Below are 17,901 nucleotides of genomic sequence, written 5' to 3'. Positions count from 1 at the left end.
TTTGCTGTTCTATCTTTTGTGATAGAATACCTAAAAATCTAAACCCTATCTTTTGATTGAGCTTTGATTTCCAAAAGCATCAGGAAATAATTAGTTAAATATTTTAAGAGACACTAGAACTCAGATACAGTGTGCTACATAATACAGCAAGTATGATGGTATGTGACCCCTCACTGCTATGAAATACCGTAGGCCTGTTCATCTTTCTGCTTATGTTCATTGCAGGGCAGCATACCAGCAATGGCATTGGTAGAACTCTACTTAATTTTCTGTCAGAAAATGCATCAGAATAATTAGGTCTTGGATCACTTGGAGCATAAATTTATGAACTAATTTCTTTTTAACTGTTATTGAAGAGGACTTTAAACGAAACGTGGGCTTCAGAACCTCATGTGCATTGCACAAGGAAGGGCACATCTAATGGTATAAACAATGGAGCTGTGCAATGTGAGCATGAATAAACACTCTGGACCGTAGTCATGTTTTGTGCTATACAGACCCTGCATGATGCTGAAGTAGCCTTCTTTTACTTGGATTCACCCTGCTTTTGCTCTGGATGGCATCTGGTATAATTTTGTCTCTGATTAGTGTAAGCCCAGGGAGCCTTTCCATGGAACCTGCTTAAAAGAGGAGGGGAGCAGATTCCTATTTCGGCTTCCTGCTCCTGAATATTCGGTAGTTGTGCCCCAGAAAACCATTGCCACTTAGTCACATATTGGACCTGTCCCCTAATTTCCCAGGAACCAGTCTAATTTTTGTCCTGCTTTGATGTGATCATTAGGAAGTATTTAGATGTCACTTGTACAGTCTTACACCTTATAACTACAATGCAACTGTGTAGGCACAGCCCCTCACTGCTGAGGTTAGACATGGTGTTGCATCCTCTGAGGCAAGTTACTGTGTCAGAGAACAATGTGTGTGCTTAATCTCAGAGACAGGCATTGCCCCCTGTCTAGGTGTTTTCTTTGTCAGTTTGCACCCTTCTGGCTTTAAGTTTCTTTAACATATATTACTTAGCTATTCTAGAAATGACACTGCTTCCTATCTAAATCAAACGATATCATATTAGAATATTATTATACCCTTATATCTGAAGAAACAGCATCTCATATGTACTACCTAGAGTTTATATTCACCTCCCCTTTATTGTAGCATAAAGAGCTGCGTGACATTGCTTGCTGTCATGGCATGCCTGTGATGTGTTGTTATGGACTAAAAGTGATTCAGTTCATTGCAGTGCTGTCCAAGGAGAAAGTGGGCCAACAAGTTGTCACAGGAAAGCACCAAGGTGCAAAGTCACTGCACGCACCCAAGAAGAAAGCATCTTACAGACCTGAGTGCAGTTCTGTATCTGATTAAGTCAGTGACTGGGTATGACTGCACCATCCGCGCAGAGCCGGAGGCTGGAAGGGGCTGGTCACCATCCAGCCATCCCTCTGAGGGCTGGAGATGTACAACCCAATGGCATGAACCTGTGACAGTCATGTCATGACATGTTTCATGGAAATCCATTTCCAGCTGTTTATGTTTGGGCTGAGTTTTGTTTATCAAATCTGTCTCTTCTGGTCTCCTTCACATATTACAGAACAAAGAAATACTTAGTACCATTTGCTGCAAACTAATTTGTGTGTCAACATGGTCACACTGACTTCATCCCATTCTCCTCCTCTGTCTAATAAGGAACTTCATAGGATCAGGTGAATAAAGGTGTACATCACCTGATTTCTCTGACTAGCACACCGGGAAATCTGAGGGATGGTAATGTAAGTACACTCCCAATTTGAATTACAGGAATGGTGGGTCCTTATCAAAAGAAGGTGTGTTATGTAGACTACGGTGTCATAGCCACTACATTACATCTCCTTCAGGGAGAGCAGTAACACCACATTCAGTCCATTCTCCACAGGCCAGTACCAGCTATTTTGAGATCTGCATTGTGCTGTGGCTACTTTGGCCACTGCCTTTGGGGGATAACTGCTGGAGAAGAGAACTAAACTGTCCTCCATTCAGGGAAAGGACAAACTCCTGGCATGTCAGAGCAGATGCCCAGGTCTACACTGAAACCATAAAGTTTTCATGAGGAGGAACTAGGCAGCATTCACTTTTCTGTATGTGGTATCAGGGTTCTGATACCAAGGCTCCAGGTCCCTTTTCTTCTAGGGGGAGAAGTACTAGCTGAAGCTAAGCAGGCTTCAGACTGACAACGAACACAACCTCCTTCACATCAGTTTGGAATAAGAAATTACTCCTGGTTTTCATTTTATTTTTAACTTCATTTGAGTTGGGAAGGATGTGAAGAGGACAAATCACGTAATTACAGATTTTTCTTAGTGTGTACTTGCTGTAGAATGGAGGCTATTACTGTTGCACATTTTCCGTGCTCTTGTAAAACTGTGGATAGAATAATAAAATACTTTCCCTGTTTTATTTTCTTCCCAAGAAGACATAAAATTGACAAAGAATCTTCCTGGAAATGGATGCATTTCAGAAAAGAGGTATTTAAATTATTTAAGACTCATTTTAAAACACTTTGCTTAATAGAAAGCTCTGGAGGACAGCACTTACAAAATTAAGAACACTGAAGACAAAGTAGCTTGATTTAAAATAGCAGTAGCTTACTTAAAAAATATTGCAGATGTAATTTACTGTGTAAAGTTAATTTCACCACTGGTCCCTTCAGCTGCACTTTTCATCTTTAAAAAAAAAAAAAAAAAAAAAAAGAAGCCAGAATCAAATGAAGCAAATCAAAGCTGGAATTAGTGTGCAGTGATGTTATTTCAGAAAAATATGGTGATCACAGGAATCTATTATCTGCATTAGTGTTTGCCTGAGACATTTTGTTATTTAGCAGATGAGAATAGCCCAGTTGTGCAACAGCTAATGGAAATCATTCAACAGCCTCCACTCACCACACAGGGAGACTCCCTGTCCTGCCTCACATGCACATTTTCTGCAGTACCTGCTACCCTCCTATCCATGACTGCAAGCCTTGACCATTGCCACATGATCCTTGCAGCAAGAAATCCATTTATGAAGTGAGGAAATTGCCTGCAAGAGCTTCTTGAGAAGGTTAAGAAGATGACAGGTAGCAAAAGCTGTGAAGACAAATGCTTTGTATCATCTTTTCATGTGCTCATCTGGGAGTCATAGAACATCAGTACTGACACGTGGTCAGTCACATTTTCCTTAAGTATGGGATAAAAAGAGACTCAGACATGCCTGAAAGCACTAGAAGAAACCAAGGGCTCAGGCAGGGGAAATTCTGCCTGCTTAACTATAAGAATGTTTTTTAATCTTGTTGAGTAGAATTCACAGACCACATCCAGACAAATTTATTAGAGAAGATCCACTAAAAAGAAAAAGCAGAGCTGAAGAATTTGGGATAAGACCAGCGTGAACACCAGAAGACACACTGAAATTGCAACTTGAGACTGTTGCCACTGTAATTTCTCTACACACCTCTTTGGCTTTGTCTTCTCTGTAGCAATTCTTCAGGTAGCTCAATACAGCAATAAATATACCCTTAGGCCTTCCTTTCTCTTCACTGAACAAGCCCAGTTCCTTCAACCCATCCTGGTGCATCCTGTCCTTCAGTCTTCTGATCATTTATTGGCCCTCCACTGGTCATACTGTAATTTCTCAAGGTCTTTCTTATATTGGAGAGGAATTGGACACCATACTGAGATGTGGCTTCATGAGCGTTCAGCAAAAATGTATAATCACTTCTTCCAGTCTGCTGGTGGTGGTTTGCTAATGCAGCCCAGTATGCAGTTGACCATCACTTACGCAAAACATATGTTCAACTTGTCCACAAACACATCTGTCTGGGGATTTTTTGGCAAGCTGCTACCTAGACAACTTGAACTGTTGCCTGGGGTTATTCCAGCTCAGATTCAGAATTGTACAAAATGCAGATGCTGGCTGCTGTAGAAAAACTAACAGAATGTAGTCAAATAATTTAGATTCAGGTTCAACTACTTTTAAAGATGCACTAGGTTTCTCTTCTAAATTTCTATCATTAACAGAAAAGAATAAAAAGGTTTGAATGCTCTATTAATTGCCATTTCATTACCACTTTTGGCTTTCTTTTAAGCATGAACTGGGCTAAATTTTCTGTGTTTATAAAGCCTAAATCTTTGACAATGACCCTTATGTACCTTATATTTACTGCTACATCCTCTTAGCTGAAGTTCTGTTCTAATGCAGTTTATGGTCAGGCATGAACTTGCTTTAAAAGGAAGTGATTTTTAAGAGAGTCCAATTTTATGTGGAACAATGAAGGGACAGCACAAATCTATGGATGAGAGCTGCCGCACATACGCACTGTCCTGTTCCCTTGTGCTTGCAGCTGGGTTCCTCTGACACGGAGAGCTGTAAGGCCCAGTGAAAAGCTCAGCCAAGAGCTGTGTAAATGAAATATCTTATAAGTGCTTCCAAGATGTTCCTCTGAAATAGTCATTACTTCAGAGGCCTCCTAAAAGCAACCTCCATGTTTTTTTATCCAAGTGGACTGATTGGACACATCTTTGAATGAATGCTTGAATAGTGTAATGGATGGTGACCCTTTGAAAGGTTATAAACTACTTACAACTTCTGATTGTGAATGGTGAAGTGACAAATTGGTAGAATAATCAGATGCACTTCAGGTTAGCTTTTACAGGTAGATAATAACATGGATTACTTCATTACTTTTTTACTAGCAATTCAAGAAAACACTATGATAAGGTACTGTATTAGGGACTGAAACCTGAAATGGGCTATGCTAAGGGAAATTTTGTTATAAGAGCCTGAGGAGCAGAGCATCTTGCTCTGTTGTGTTGCAGTTTCAGACCTCTATTTTTATACAGATAGACCCTAGTCCATTCAACAATTTTCTTAAGTGTCCACAAATAAGAAACTGAGAAAGTGGTGGAATGTGAAATGTTGGGAAAACTGGTCCAGAGAAAGGAAAAAAATCCATTTTTCCATACAATTATCCTGCCCAAGATCAGTGGGGGTTTGCTGATCTTCGCTAGAAAGCACAAACACAAATTTGCTTTATTTATAGAGATATGGGGACTTTTTTGTTCTTGCTACAGACTGCCTTGGATCAGGGTGGCAGAGGAAGAAGAGACCATCTGAAGGTTTTCTGTGGTGAGGATAATTCTGTAAACAGTACTTACTCTGAAGGAGACTAGATCCCAACTCTAGCGCCTCTGGGATAAAAATATGTTGCGGTGACTTTGAAATCACATTGTATCACAAATGATAAGTGATCTTGTCTAGCTGAAGCAATTTAATGTGAATATATATGTAGAGAGGATAATCTTCTTGGTACCTTGGGCATGACATCACTCACTTCAAGCGAAGGTTGAAATCACGTCCTGCCTAAAAGCAGAGATATGTTAGATCCTGATTTACAATAGCAGATTTCACAAGCTGTTCTCAACACTTGAGATGTGCAAGAATTGGAACAGAAAAAGAGTCAGGCTCCAATCCTGGACACTCTTTCTGACTTTATGTCTTTGTGCCAGCTTTACACTGATGACTGAAGTTATCAAAACTCATGTAGATGTTAGAAGGATATGTGTATAAGGAAAAGGGAGGTGGAGTTGCTTGTCCATCATGAGATCTAAAATCTATTTCAAACCAGGCAGTGTTAAGTGGTCCTTTGGATTCCTCTCTTCTTCTGCAAAGCCACTTCTGTGTCACATTCATTTAATTTCATTTTCAGTTGATCTGTCTTCTTCCTCTTGATAACCGTGACTTAAGGAATTAATTAAAATAGAACATATTTTAATATTCTAAGCCCTGAAATGAACCTGTAGCTGAACTGGAGAACACTAAAACACCCCTAGCCTGGGCTCTTCACCACCATGGTTTAAATGCAGCTTGTGTATCAGCTAGGTAATTACCTATAGATTTGGGAGTTTAGAAACTAAAATTGAGGTATTTGTCTTCTCTTTATGTATGTTAACTTCAAAATACTGTTTAATAGGACAAGCATTTTGTAAATTCAGCTTCTGGGAAACATACAGACATGGCAATGGGAAATGGAGTCTTTCATTTGGAGAATGCTAATGCAAATTGAGCTTTTGTTGGTAGAGCTCAAAAACTGTTGTACTGAATAGTATTAAGATGGCAGCCCCCATCCACTGAACAAACAACTTACATCATAAAACTGCATTCCCAGCCAACCCTGTCAAAAAATGAGTGGGTGTGGGTTTTGGTTCCTTCAGTTCATCCAAAGGATTTAGAACAGGGCTGTTTCGCATTGTACCTTTCTGTGCTACAGAAACCAGATCAGGAAGTTGAGTGCTGCTTTTTTCTCACAGAAACCATATGTAAAATAGTCTTAATTGTGTAGTATTTTATCCCTTTAGACTAAGAAGCTGCAAAATCGCCATGGCCACTTGGTGCTCTAGCTTCCCTCCCAAGGAGAGAAGTTCCTGAGAACAGGGAAGCTGCATTATCACTCCGAGGTTTATCAGCCTCAGCAAACATCATCGCTTTCAGTGTTTTCCCAGTTACAGAGTGCAGGTCATCTGTCCTCAGTAAAAAAAATTTTGTGGTATTCAGATAAGGTTGGCTGTCAAAAAGTGGTACCCTCCTTCTCCTGGTTTCATGAGTCTGCCTCACCTCTTGTACTAGGGCACAGGAGCCTGCCTAGGGCAGACTGAAGGGAAAACTTGTCCCATATGTGCTTTCCCGCACTGCTAAGATGGCTTCCAGCAGGACTGCCCATACAGTTTATCTCAGACAGACAACTGTCAGTGCCAGTCCAAGGCAAGCAGTGGGGAGGTGTAGCTGGGAGCTGGAGGGAAGGCAGGACTGGGTCTTGGGACTGCAGAGTTCACTTGGCTCAGCTTAAAGCCAGCGTTGAGCCAAATTAGAAGTGGTGAATCCAATGATGACTGAAACAATCAGATATTATGAGGCCTCTGCTTGGGTTGTAGTTAATCAGAGAAGTACAGTCTGAAATGCCTTGAAGATCTGATGATTTCTGCTGTAAGCACAGGACCCCAAGCAGGGACACCCACCCAGCAGTGAGTGACAGGTTCCCTCCTGCTCCCCAGGCAGAAGAGGCGGGTGGTGCATGTGTGCACTCAAGAATTGATCACACCTTCTGGTAGTTGCACATGCAATGGCAGAGACTGTCAATCCTCTTCCCATCTTTGAAGCTTCTCATACAGATTGTAGACACTCAGGCAAGAATTGCAGCAGGTGTGCCCAACAGCTTCACTGATGACCGCTGCATTTTATTACGGAGTGACTTCACAAGCCTATGACATGTAACACATCTTGCTGTCACAGCCCAAAGCCTTGAATGCCTCAGGCCAGATCTCCTAAAAAGCCATTTGGAAATGTTCTGAACAAGCCTTTTGGCCTTTCCTTTGAAGAAGAAACCAAATAGTTGTATTCCATGTCTAACAAAGTTGTTACCTTGACGACTGGTGGCAGAAAACACAACTCAAAGAATAAGTAATTTCTCATTGCAATTAAGTTAGTGAGTTTCCCTGGAGAAGAGCACTAAATGCATTTTACTTTCTCCATGCTGCTACATGAGACAAAATTACAGCTAATTACTTTTAATTCCATTTCCATCCTGTATGACTCATTAATATAATAACATGGTGTAGCATATACCATAAAGAGTTTTGTTGGGGTTTTTTTTAGCAAAGTGAACACTAAACATTTTCATCTGAAAACTAGCACTAGTTCAATAGTGATTTTTATATTGATGGTCCACTGAGGCAAAAAATGTTTTATTGATGAACTTAAATACAAAGTGCTTAAGTCTGCAAGCAGTGCATTTTGAAGCCAGTGGTCAGCTATCCCACAGTATTAATATAGTATTAGATCTTCCATCTGACAGTGAGATGGGAAGCACAGACTGCATTCCTACAGTACCAATTATTTACAAGGGGAGATTATTTCTTTTTTATGAACTTAATTTAAGGGTTGGAACAAAGGAGGATTCCTGCAAGCAGTTTAAACCAATCTGCCAAGATTTCTCTTTTGTACTGCAAGATGACCACATTTGCATAACAGTTATGTTCATGCATCCAAATACAGTTGAGTATACTTTAAATCAAAGGACTAATACTTTGAATGTCACAATCCAGATTGTAGAGGAGCTCCTCATGCTGGACATGGCTCCAGCCTAATTGAGAGCTACAGGTATCTACAGATAACTGTTACAGATATCTGTTACAGATATCTGTTAGAGATACCTACAGATGTGCTTCTAGCCACTTCACAGCCTGAAAGCTCTGTGTTTCTCTCTGCTCTGGCACACACTCAGTCAAAATCACCTCTTTTCGGGTGAAGATTTCCTGGGCAGTAACCACAGTTATACTGGTGCTCTTGTAAGTTATTGTGGTTTTGCCAGAAGAATCTTCCTGGGCCAGGGGAGGGTTTTTTGGATGCCTTTTTGCCATGTTCGTATATTCAGCTGATACGTAAGGAGTAGAGAAAAAGGACATCCTAGCTCTAGGATGAAGCCACTGTGTTTTGGAAAGCAGCAAGTCTAAGGAGGAATGAAACATCAATGTGGTAAAAAATCTGAACATAAAGTAATCTTCCCGGGAGATACTGTAGCTAATTGAGCTAATGTAACCCAGATTACTGGACAGTAGTGTCTACTAGCAAGATGAAGCTGAGTTACCTGTAATGACAGGTATTTTATAAGGTATTAGGGGCCATGTCTACTCAAACTAAACTCAAACATCAGACCTCTGTCTAAGGGTTAGCTGCCACTTCAGCTCAGTTTCAGACCACCCCCACAAGCTTTCTTGAAAACAGATCTGAACTAGAGGGATAGCAGTGTGGGTGTGAGCAGTGTGGATGGGACCATGTAGCCTCACAACAGGAGACTGGTCTCTGGCTTTTATTTGGCAATATAGATATAGCCTGTAGGACCATTGCTATATTACTGACTCCAGCTCTTGTGTTTCTTTGTGCTTTGCAAAGGACATTATCAACTTGAAAGTTCATAAAAGAAAAATCTGAACTTTGGAATGACACCTTTTAGCAACAGTACTCAAGTTCAATTTATTTTGTTTACCAAAGAAAATGTTGAGAGGTGAATTGATGTTGGCCTCTCTAAGGTATCTACATAATCAAAGGTTATCTGATAACAGAGGGCTTTTAGTCTCTCACACAAAAGCACCAGTAAGTGCTGTGGGTTGAAGTCAATGCTAAACAGATTCAAACCTTGAAGCAGACAGTTTTGACAATAATGACTTACAGGAACAGTTTTGTCAAGGGTATGGATTGTTCTCTGTCACTGACTTACTTAAATCCCAAGTGGTTTTTTACATGATCTTATGAAGCTTATCCAGAAGTTCTGAACTTGATGCAGATGTCTTGGGGTGAAATTATTTAGCCTATGTTATTCAGCAGATCATTCTAGACCAGGCACTTCAAAGAAGGGTCCTGTGAACTATTTTTACGGTCAGGTGGAAACTGTATTGCCTCTTGTCAGCAGGTCTCTGTGTGGTGCCAGAACCTGTTCCCTGCTGGAAAATGTTTAGGTGTTCACAGATTACAACCATCTTAAAACCATTTATCAAGATTTCTGATCCAGGTTTGCTTGTCTTCAAATCTGCAAAGGAAATACAATCTTTAGCATGAATATAGCTGAAAACACTATTCCTCAGATACTGGATAACACACAAGACAATCCAATCATTAACATATTGGATGTATCCAAGAGCTTGTCAGGAAAGCTGTCATCTTGCTAATGTTCTCTGGGCTAGAATGTGGAGACAGGGCAGGGCTTCAGCATATTTGTCCCCACAAATCTGCAGTCTGATATTCCTCTGTTTCCACACAGGTAAGTACTATGCACACAGCCTGAATATATTGACATTACAGAGGAGCCGATAGGATGCTTAAGTCTGGTTGCCAGATATTTTCCAGTAAGAGAAATGATGGTAACCCTTTTTTTTGGAGAACCTCTTGAGATCCCCCCTCCAGTCTGCAGAGTCTCTCACACTGGCAGGGACAACCCCCCCTGGTTATATAGCTCCTCTTTCTTTTTTTTTTTTCACTGAAATTCCTTTTTAGCTGAATTGCAAATTCTATAAAATCCCTTTGTTCTTCCCTGCTGTGAGTTATTTTCCTGAGGGAAAAGGGCTGGTATTGTGCCAACCAAACAGAAATGTCTAAACCATTAGGCAGCACATAGATTGTATTTGGATGCCAAAGAGCAATTCGTTTGTCGATGGGACAGAATAAGAGAGATTCCTAGTTCCTTTCCCTACAGCATCTCTCTACATCTACCACATGGTCTCCTTGTGCTGTTCTGCAGCTCCAGAACAGGGGCAGAGAGATAAGGCTGTCTCAGGCCCTCTCCATTCTTCATCAGCACAGCTGTGTAAGACAAAATCTTTCACTGCTAGCAAAACCAAGAATTGTTCCAGCTCCCCCTAGCCCTGTGATACTGACATTGGTCCATTGGCTTCCCTTGTTGAGATGTAACAGCTCACATTGAGATCCCTTGTTAATGTCATTATTTTAGCCTTTCAAGCTGCAATAATGCATCTTTGAGATAAAACTTTCTTGAAGATGAAGTAAGGGACATCTTAATACAATTGCATGCAATAGAGAGGGAGGAAGATTACTCTTTTATTTTAAATTAGGAGTTTGAACTCTGAGAAAACATTGAGGGAATGACCCATACATATGAGTATATGAAAGCTGATGGTTAAATTCCACTGCCTTTTATTTACATGTCCCCGTCTCACAGAGAGCACAATGACAACACACAACAGTGCAGAATTTTTGTGCATTGGGGTAATAGCAAATCTGGCACTTCCAATTTCTTTAGCTCTGAAAATTGAATAATTTTCTTTTAGCTTTCCTTCCAGTGTAATTAGATAGGTGTGAATTCCACTGAGTATTTTGTAAATCAACTCCAGAGATATGGAGGGAAATTCTACACATTTTACTAACATTAATAATATTATTAGTGCGAGAAATAATATGAGAAGTGAGAAAGTGAGCAGGATTTAATCCATGTTTAAAATGACACTGGTATTCTAGTTTCCATAAATTATAGTCTTCTGCATCTGTGTGGCTTCTATACATTCAACAATCAGTTCGTGGAGTAGGGGGGGATTTAATTAGCAATGTAGAGTAACAGTTTGGATCAGGGGAGATTTACTGTCTACTTCCATCTTTAACCTTACTTTGTAAAGCACTAGCCAAGATGCAATTTATGCAAAGCAAGTTAATTATAGTTTAATTCTAAAAAAGTTAGGTGACTGGGGCAAAGGGCTTACAGTCTGCTCTGAAAAGCATAATCTACTTCTCTCTGATGTGCTGCCAGCAGAAGATAATTTTCCTTCATTGTTTCCTATTCTCAGAACTGTTTCTAATCAGCAGATGTTTCTGTTCTGTGAAAAAAATTCAAAGCTGCGAAAGAGACACATAGAGGGGAGAGGGAGTAACCACCTGCAGAGTTCAGACTACAGCAAAAATACTTGGCATTTTTTTGCATCATTTGTCAAGGGAAAAACAGTGCTTTGAGTTGCCCTGTGCAGAAACTAGTGGAGTAAAAAGAACGGAAAAGGTGCTGTTTATTCACATGGATCTAAATCAGCAAAGCATGTAAAAGTCCTTAAATTCTACTAAAGTAAAATTTTAGGGCATTTAAGTAAGTTGCATTTTGTCCTAGCAATAGGTTTCAAAAAAACAGAGGTTTTATATGTTTCATCTTTAAGAAGAAACGATGATTAGTATGAATAATAATATAACGTAGCAGGAATTTGTCGCTGCAGGTGAATGATTATTCAGTTACAAATAATGCCTATGAAAAGTATGTTCCCAGGTATTCAGTAAAGTTTTGACTGTTGATTATTTATGTCTCTATTAAGAGCTTATTAAAATATATGTTGCGCCAATGTTGCTAGATTATGAAAGTTCACAGTTGTAATATATTTTATAGTCTTGGGTGAGAAATTCCACGTTTGATAGTTAATTTTTTTTTTTACTGAACCTGCCTAGAATTTCCTTGTGTATATGCCTCAGTGCAGTTCTCTCCGCACTCCTAGTCAGCAATATCCAGTGGCTTTCTTGCCTCTGGAGCACTAAACACCATGTATTTGAACATCTCTGATCTTCTGAAATGCATGTGAGCTTCAAAACGACAAGCCAGTGGAGATGGGGAAAAGCTAATTGTACCTGAGCAGTTAGAGTATGCATGAATCATTTCACTAATTGTTTAGACCATCTTAATTTTGCAACTCATGTCTTTCCATTCCTCCTGGGGCTTTCTCATGGACTTTTTACTTTCATATTTCATTTCACTAATTGTTTAGACCATCTTAATTTTGTAACTCATGTCTTTCCATTCCTCCTGGGGCTTTCTCATGGACTTTTTACTTTCATATTTTGGGCCCTAGTCCTGCAGTCCCTTCCATTTGGGTGAGCCCTGTCAGCCTGGCCTCTAGTGTGCTGTGGTGTGTGTCGCAGGGTGGTCTTCCCTTTACAGGGGTGATAGGGAGCTTTGATGGCAAATTTTTAGGCATAAACATCTACTTTCTGGGTGTTTTCTGCTCAATACCTAACATTAAAAATTCATACATAAAGTTGTTATTACATTACTTAGATTATAATGGGGCTATTTAAAGGTGTCTGTCAGTGGTGTGCCATGCTCTGAAAACTAAAGTCTCCAGCATTTTATCTGTATATGTAGGTATACAGTACATGTATATTGCTCAACTAGATGCATTTAGTGCAGCCTCTTTTCATTCTCTTTAATGTAAAATAGATCCAAAAGAGCATTATAAATGTAAACCCCCTACATTTCAGCAGGATATTCAGTATTTCAGCTGTGTAAAGGTTAGTGTCTTGCAAAATTACGTTTCTTGCAGTAGTATACTTAGAGACATATATTTCTTACATATTCTAATAGTATTAAGGTAGAAGGGAGGAGATGGCTTGTATTTCATGTATTTGAGTTACATTACCAGAAACAGAATAAACAGTTCTTGCATTCTTGTGGAAAAGTTAATTACTCACATGGCACAACATCATTATAATCAAGACAGAGCAATCAGTTCATATAACAAACCCTATAATCAAGGTAATGTAATCAATGTAAGTAATCAACTATAATAAGCAATTAAATATCTAACTGCATCAAGCAATAACTAAAATTACAGCCTTGAATAATATCAGCTAATTGCATCATTAGAAACTTGTGTAAAAGCCAATAGTAAATCTAAGTTTTTAACTACACAAAATATCTGTTGCAGGTATCATGGGAATGTCTACAGCCTCATCCTGAGAGACATTGGCTAGCAAAACTTGACTGAAGAAAAGCAGTCATATTCCAGTGCCAGGCTTGGATTTGCCAGAGGTCTGGGGTATTAAGGCAGGAGTGGGCTTCCTCGCTGGAGCCTTGTATGGCCCCAGCTCCCCAGTACAGCCAGAGCAACTGTCTCTGACGACAGATTGTTTTGCAGCATGGCAGCCCCAGAGCAGGCAGGCATGGTGTTACTCAGCAGCTCTGAACAAATCTCTTTTCTTCCTGCCACCACCTATACCTGCATTGACTAAAGACACTGGGGCTGCTGAACCTCCATGGAGATGTGCAGGGGAGTCAGTTCCCATTTCTTCTATTTGTCACACTGCACTGTATATGCTGATGGGCCTCTCCTCCCACCTTCATGCCAGGGGTAGTGTGGCCAGAAGTCACTGAAAGAAAAATAAAATTATTTGAAGAGGATTTAGCCTCTCCCAAGAGAACTAGATCCATGTGAGAACAGATCTGTCTGTCTACACCAAGAATAGGTCTGTCTGTGCACATCATCTAGCAATGGGGCAGCTCCAGCCTCTGGAGGCTTATCATTTGACAGTAGCAGTACTACCAGCCCAGAAATCTCCCACAAATAAAGGAGAGTGGGACTGAGGCTACCACAACAAACTATTTTAAATAGAAGAAAAATCAATGATGAAATACAAAGTGAGACAGATCCATGTATGTGTGTTTTTCAGCCACAACAGTATACAGGTACTCTGAGTACTTGTTGGTTTGAAAGACCTGAAATGAATATCTACTTATCCCAAGCATTAAGAGAAGAGGATTCTGTAGGATCTAGTCTTTCAAATGGAATAGAAATCCTAAAAAGAGCCCCTGGAAAGCACAGTGTGAAGTAAATCTGGTTTGGGAAAGTATAGAAATGTTTAAGCCACACCAGCTGCTTTTCCTGTTTTCAGCACCGGAGTTGGGTTATTTCAGCTTAGCGGACAGGACAGGCAGGGTCCCTAGTCTGGAGCCCAGCACCTCTGGAAGAAGATTAGATCGCAAGTTAAGTTCATGCAGGGCGGATGGAGAAGCGTGAGAAAGGGTAATGCTGACTGCAGTCTAGAGTGAAACTCTCAGCATTGCTCTTATGGCATGGCCTCACCCAAAGCATGTGAACAAATACTGCCTCCTAGGTATTTAAACAAAACTGGGAATGTATTATTTGCACCAGGGGGTCACTAATATGTTGTAGTTACAGTAGGAGTATGGAGTGGACAGAAGCATCCCATCTCTTTGTCTCACTCTACATCACTTCAAAGGGTTCAGCTGTGCATTTGGGAACCCTTGACTTTTAAGGCAGAGGCAATACATGTAGAAACTGAATCAATACACACTAGCAGCTTAGGTCAAAAGAACATGTGAAACCATAATTCCATGGCTTACAGTTTCTTGATAAAGTTCAGTAATTATCAGCTGAATTTTGAAAAAAATGGCAAAAAAATTGAAAACACTCTGTTCCTGATGGTCCAGTCCATGGCTGCATGGACCCAATGCCTCAAACCTCAGGGCTGCTGCACAGACGTAGGACTGTGGGAGTCCAGAAATGGCTTGCTCCTTTTTTTTTAGCACTTCTCTTCTAAATCCCAGCCAGCATGCATGGTGCATTCCCTGACAGCCCAGGACTTTCTGTGTTGTCAGTCAGGATGATGCTCTCAAGAGGACAAAACACAGGAGGAAAAAGTAGGAGACAAACACTAGTGTTACAGGGGAGGAAAACTGCTGAAATGCAGAAACAGAAAGACTTGGGAGGCCCACTTGAAGAGGTAAAACTAAACTTAACATTTGGATTCAAAGGCTGATGATGAGCTTGTTGGCAATGAGACAAAAGCTGTTAATAACTCTAGAAAAGACTCTCGGTGTGTGGTCAAAATGTGAAGCAGGTAGGAATTATCATAGAATCACTTGTGTTAGAAAAGACCTTTAAGATCAACAGTAAACTTAACTCTGTCAAACACACCAGTACAGTTCATTTTCTTTCCATAACTGTACTTTCCCAACTTCCCTAAGTTTGAATAAAATTCAGATTTGTTTTACAATTCCTGTCTTTCAGGCATCTCTCCATAGTGTTCAGGACTTTATTTTCTAGCATCTGGACTTCCTTTCAGGGTCATAGTTTTTTAAAACCTTGGGTTCTGTAGCAACCACAGCACTCCAGATTGCTGTCAGCCAAATGCTTGCAGCCATTTTATTATGTATTTTGAGTTTCTTAGTGAATGAGAGAGATGGAGATGCAGTGGCTGGTTCAAGTACCAGCCCCTTGTAGCAGCACATCCACTCAACCCGGTGCAGCAAAGGCCAGGAGCTGATGCCCGGCACTCCCATAAGAGCAGTCCCTGACGTTGAAGGGAGAGAAGAGGAGCCTGCTGAACCCCGCAGTGGTGGTAGGCATCTCCAGGGCACTGGCCTGTCCAAGAAGGCACCTTTTCCTGTGGGAGCACATGCTCAGAGTCTCCTGCAGTTGAGCAGTGACCCCTCTCTTCCCAGCTGCTCTCTGAAATGCAAAGGTTATGAAAATAATGCCATTACTTACAGTAGTACATTTCAATGAGGCATATGAGGAGTAGTGTTTTTAATAACTATATGTAAACTATGTGTACAAAAATTTACATCTCATGAATCATGGGTAAGACATTCTGTTGGTCTACCAGGAGGTTAAAGATTCTTTACCAAGCGCAATGGAAGATACACATCTATAAGAAACTGGCTAGTTTAAAATGGTTACTGTAATTAGTTTATTTTCTTTTCCATCAGGTGATGTGGGTTCAATGTTTGGAAATCTGGGATTGGAGAGTTCAGGGGGGGTTATTATTTCTACTCTTTTCTTAAAATAGTGAAATTATGCAAGATAAATAGTTTACTGAAAGCCCCTTCTGCTCCAGAAATTGCAAACTGAAAACTGAATTGCATGTTTAGCTGCCAGCCAGTAAAAGTCCAAAACAATTGTCAAAAACCCCCACTTTTTTTAATGATTCCAGAAGGTATAATCATGTGCTTTATGTGGGAGTTGCAAGGCTGGGTAGGAAACAGAATTATGAGATGTTTTGTTTCTTAAAGCTGATGCCCCCTTACCACCGTATTGAGGATACTGACCTGTACTTAGACTCAGATGTTCCTTAATACCCATCTTGTCACAGCCAGTATGGAAGCTGTTCATAACATTTAAAAAACACACTTTTTTGTTTGTTTGTTTGTTTATGAGTGAAAGCACAAAGATGTTTGTATTGATCACTCCTATGACTCCCTGGGATTTCCTAGCAGTGGCCTTCCTCAAGTGACAACCATCTCATTGAGAATGTTGTTGAAAAAGACTGAGAAACATCTCTTAGTGAGAGAAAGACAGAAATGACAAAAGATCTTTAGCATTTCCTCTCATTTAGCTCAGGTCCCCAAACAGTGATCCAGCCTGCCTGCTTTCCCAGACTCCTAATATGCTGGCACCTTCTTTCATCAGCTGCTTCTGTGGTCTGAAAGCTCTCAGGTCTGTATGCTCCCCATGTGCTCTCAGATAATCAGTGTGAGGCAGACACAGATACCTATGCTCCATCTAGCCCTCCAGAAAAGCATCAAAGCTACTTGCTAATATCATCTGTTTGTTCATATTTGCATGCCTGCTTTCAGAAAGTTAGCAGAGAGCCTGATCTCAAAGGGAGTGATAATCTCCAGAACACCCAGCTGTTGGCACAAGGCTAAGCTGGCACTGAAGGGTTATGTTTCGGTTTGCTTTTAGGATTAAACTTGAAAAATCTTGGCAGCTCCCTCTCCTATTCATTGCTAGCTATGCTGTAGATGAAAAGGACCTACAAAAATGATGTAGGAAGAAAACAGAAAATTAGAAACTTCAAGTTAATGAGCCACTAAAAACATTAGTTTGGTTTTGGACTCCTTAGTTTTATCTGTAGTCATCTTTTACATAAGCCCAGCACCGTTCAGTGGTCCCCAGGCCAACTGGCATGGTGAAGTCCACGTCCTTACTCTTAAAGTCTCTTAGAGTCACAGGCAGCATGACAATGTCCAAATTACTTACTGGGAATGGTTCTTGGCCCATGCTCATTTCCAAACCATGCCCAGAAATTATTTTGGAAGGGTGATAGTTTGCCCAGGCCAAATCCATCACAGGCACAGTTCTAACAATTTAATGGGCTAGATGATCAGGTTTCAGGCCTGGGAACATTCCCTGGCACTGATTAATCCACACTTCTATCAATGCAGCCATGGAAGCTAAGACTAAATAAATACTGTAATTGGAAAAAAATAGCCCTCACTATATAATTATTTCAAGAAATTATTAGACATGTTTTGTGTCTGTAAAGTATGGCATAAATTTCAGTCAATGCAGTTTATGCTATATCTCAGCTTTCATAAAATGGACTTGCACATAAAGGAGATGGAATTTTCCCTATGTTATCCAAAATATATGTGTTCTCCAAGGAAACAAATACCGGAATAGAAAAATCTACTTTCCATACCTCAGTTAAGAGCCATACAATCTCCTCCCCACAGACATTGTATCGAATCCACCAAAGATGCTGTTCAAAGAATACTTTCCTTACACAAATAATGTACTGCAATGCTCCCACCATCAAAGAGAAAGTGTTTTTTTTATT

General features: G+C 40.3%; 1 protein-coding gene across 1 annotated transcript in view; it reads left to right on the top strand.

Moving 5' to 3' along the window:
• TMEM255B (transmembrane protein 255B) overlaps positions 1 to 17,901 on the top strand; it is a 74,660-nt gene that overhangs the window by 32,621 nt on the left and 24,138 nt on the right. The gene's annotated exons all lie outside the window — the stretch shown is intronic.

This window comes from Athene noctua, chromosome 1, assembly GCF_965140245.1.
Source record: "Athene noctua chromosome 1, bAthNoc1.hap1.1, whole genome shotgun sequence".
NCBI classification, from domain to species: Eukaryota; Metazoa; Chordata; class Aves; order Strigiformes; family Strigidae; genus Athene; species Athene noctua.
The sequence above is the reverse complement of the archived record's forward strand: the minus strand, read 5'-3'. Positions and strand labels throughout refer to the sequence as shown.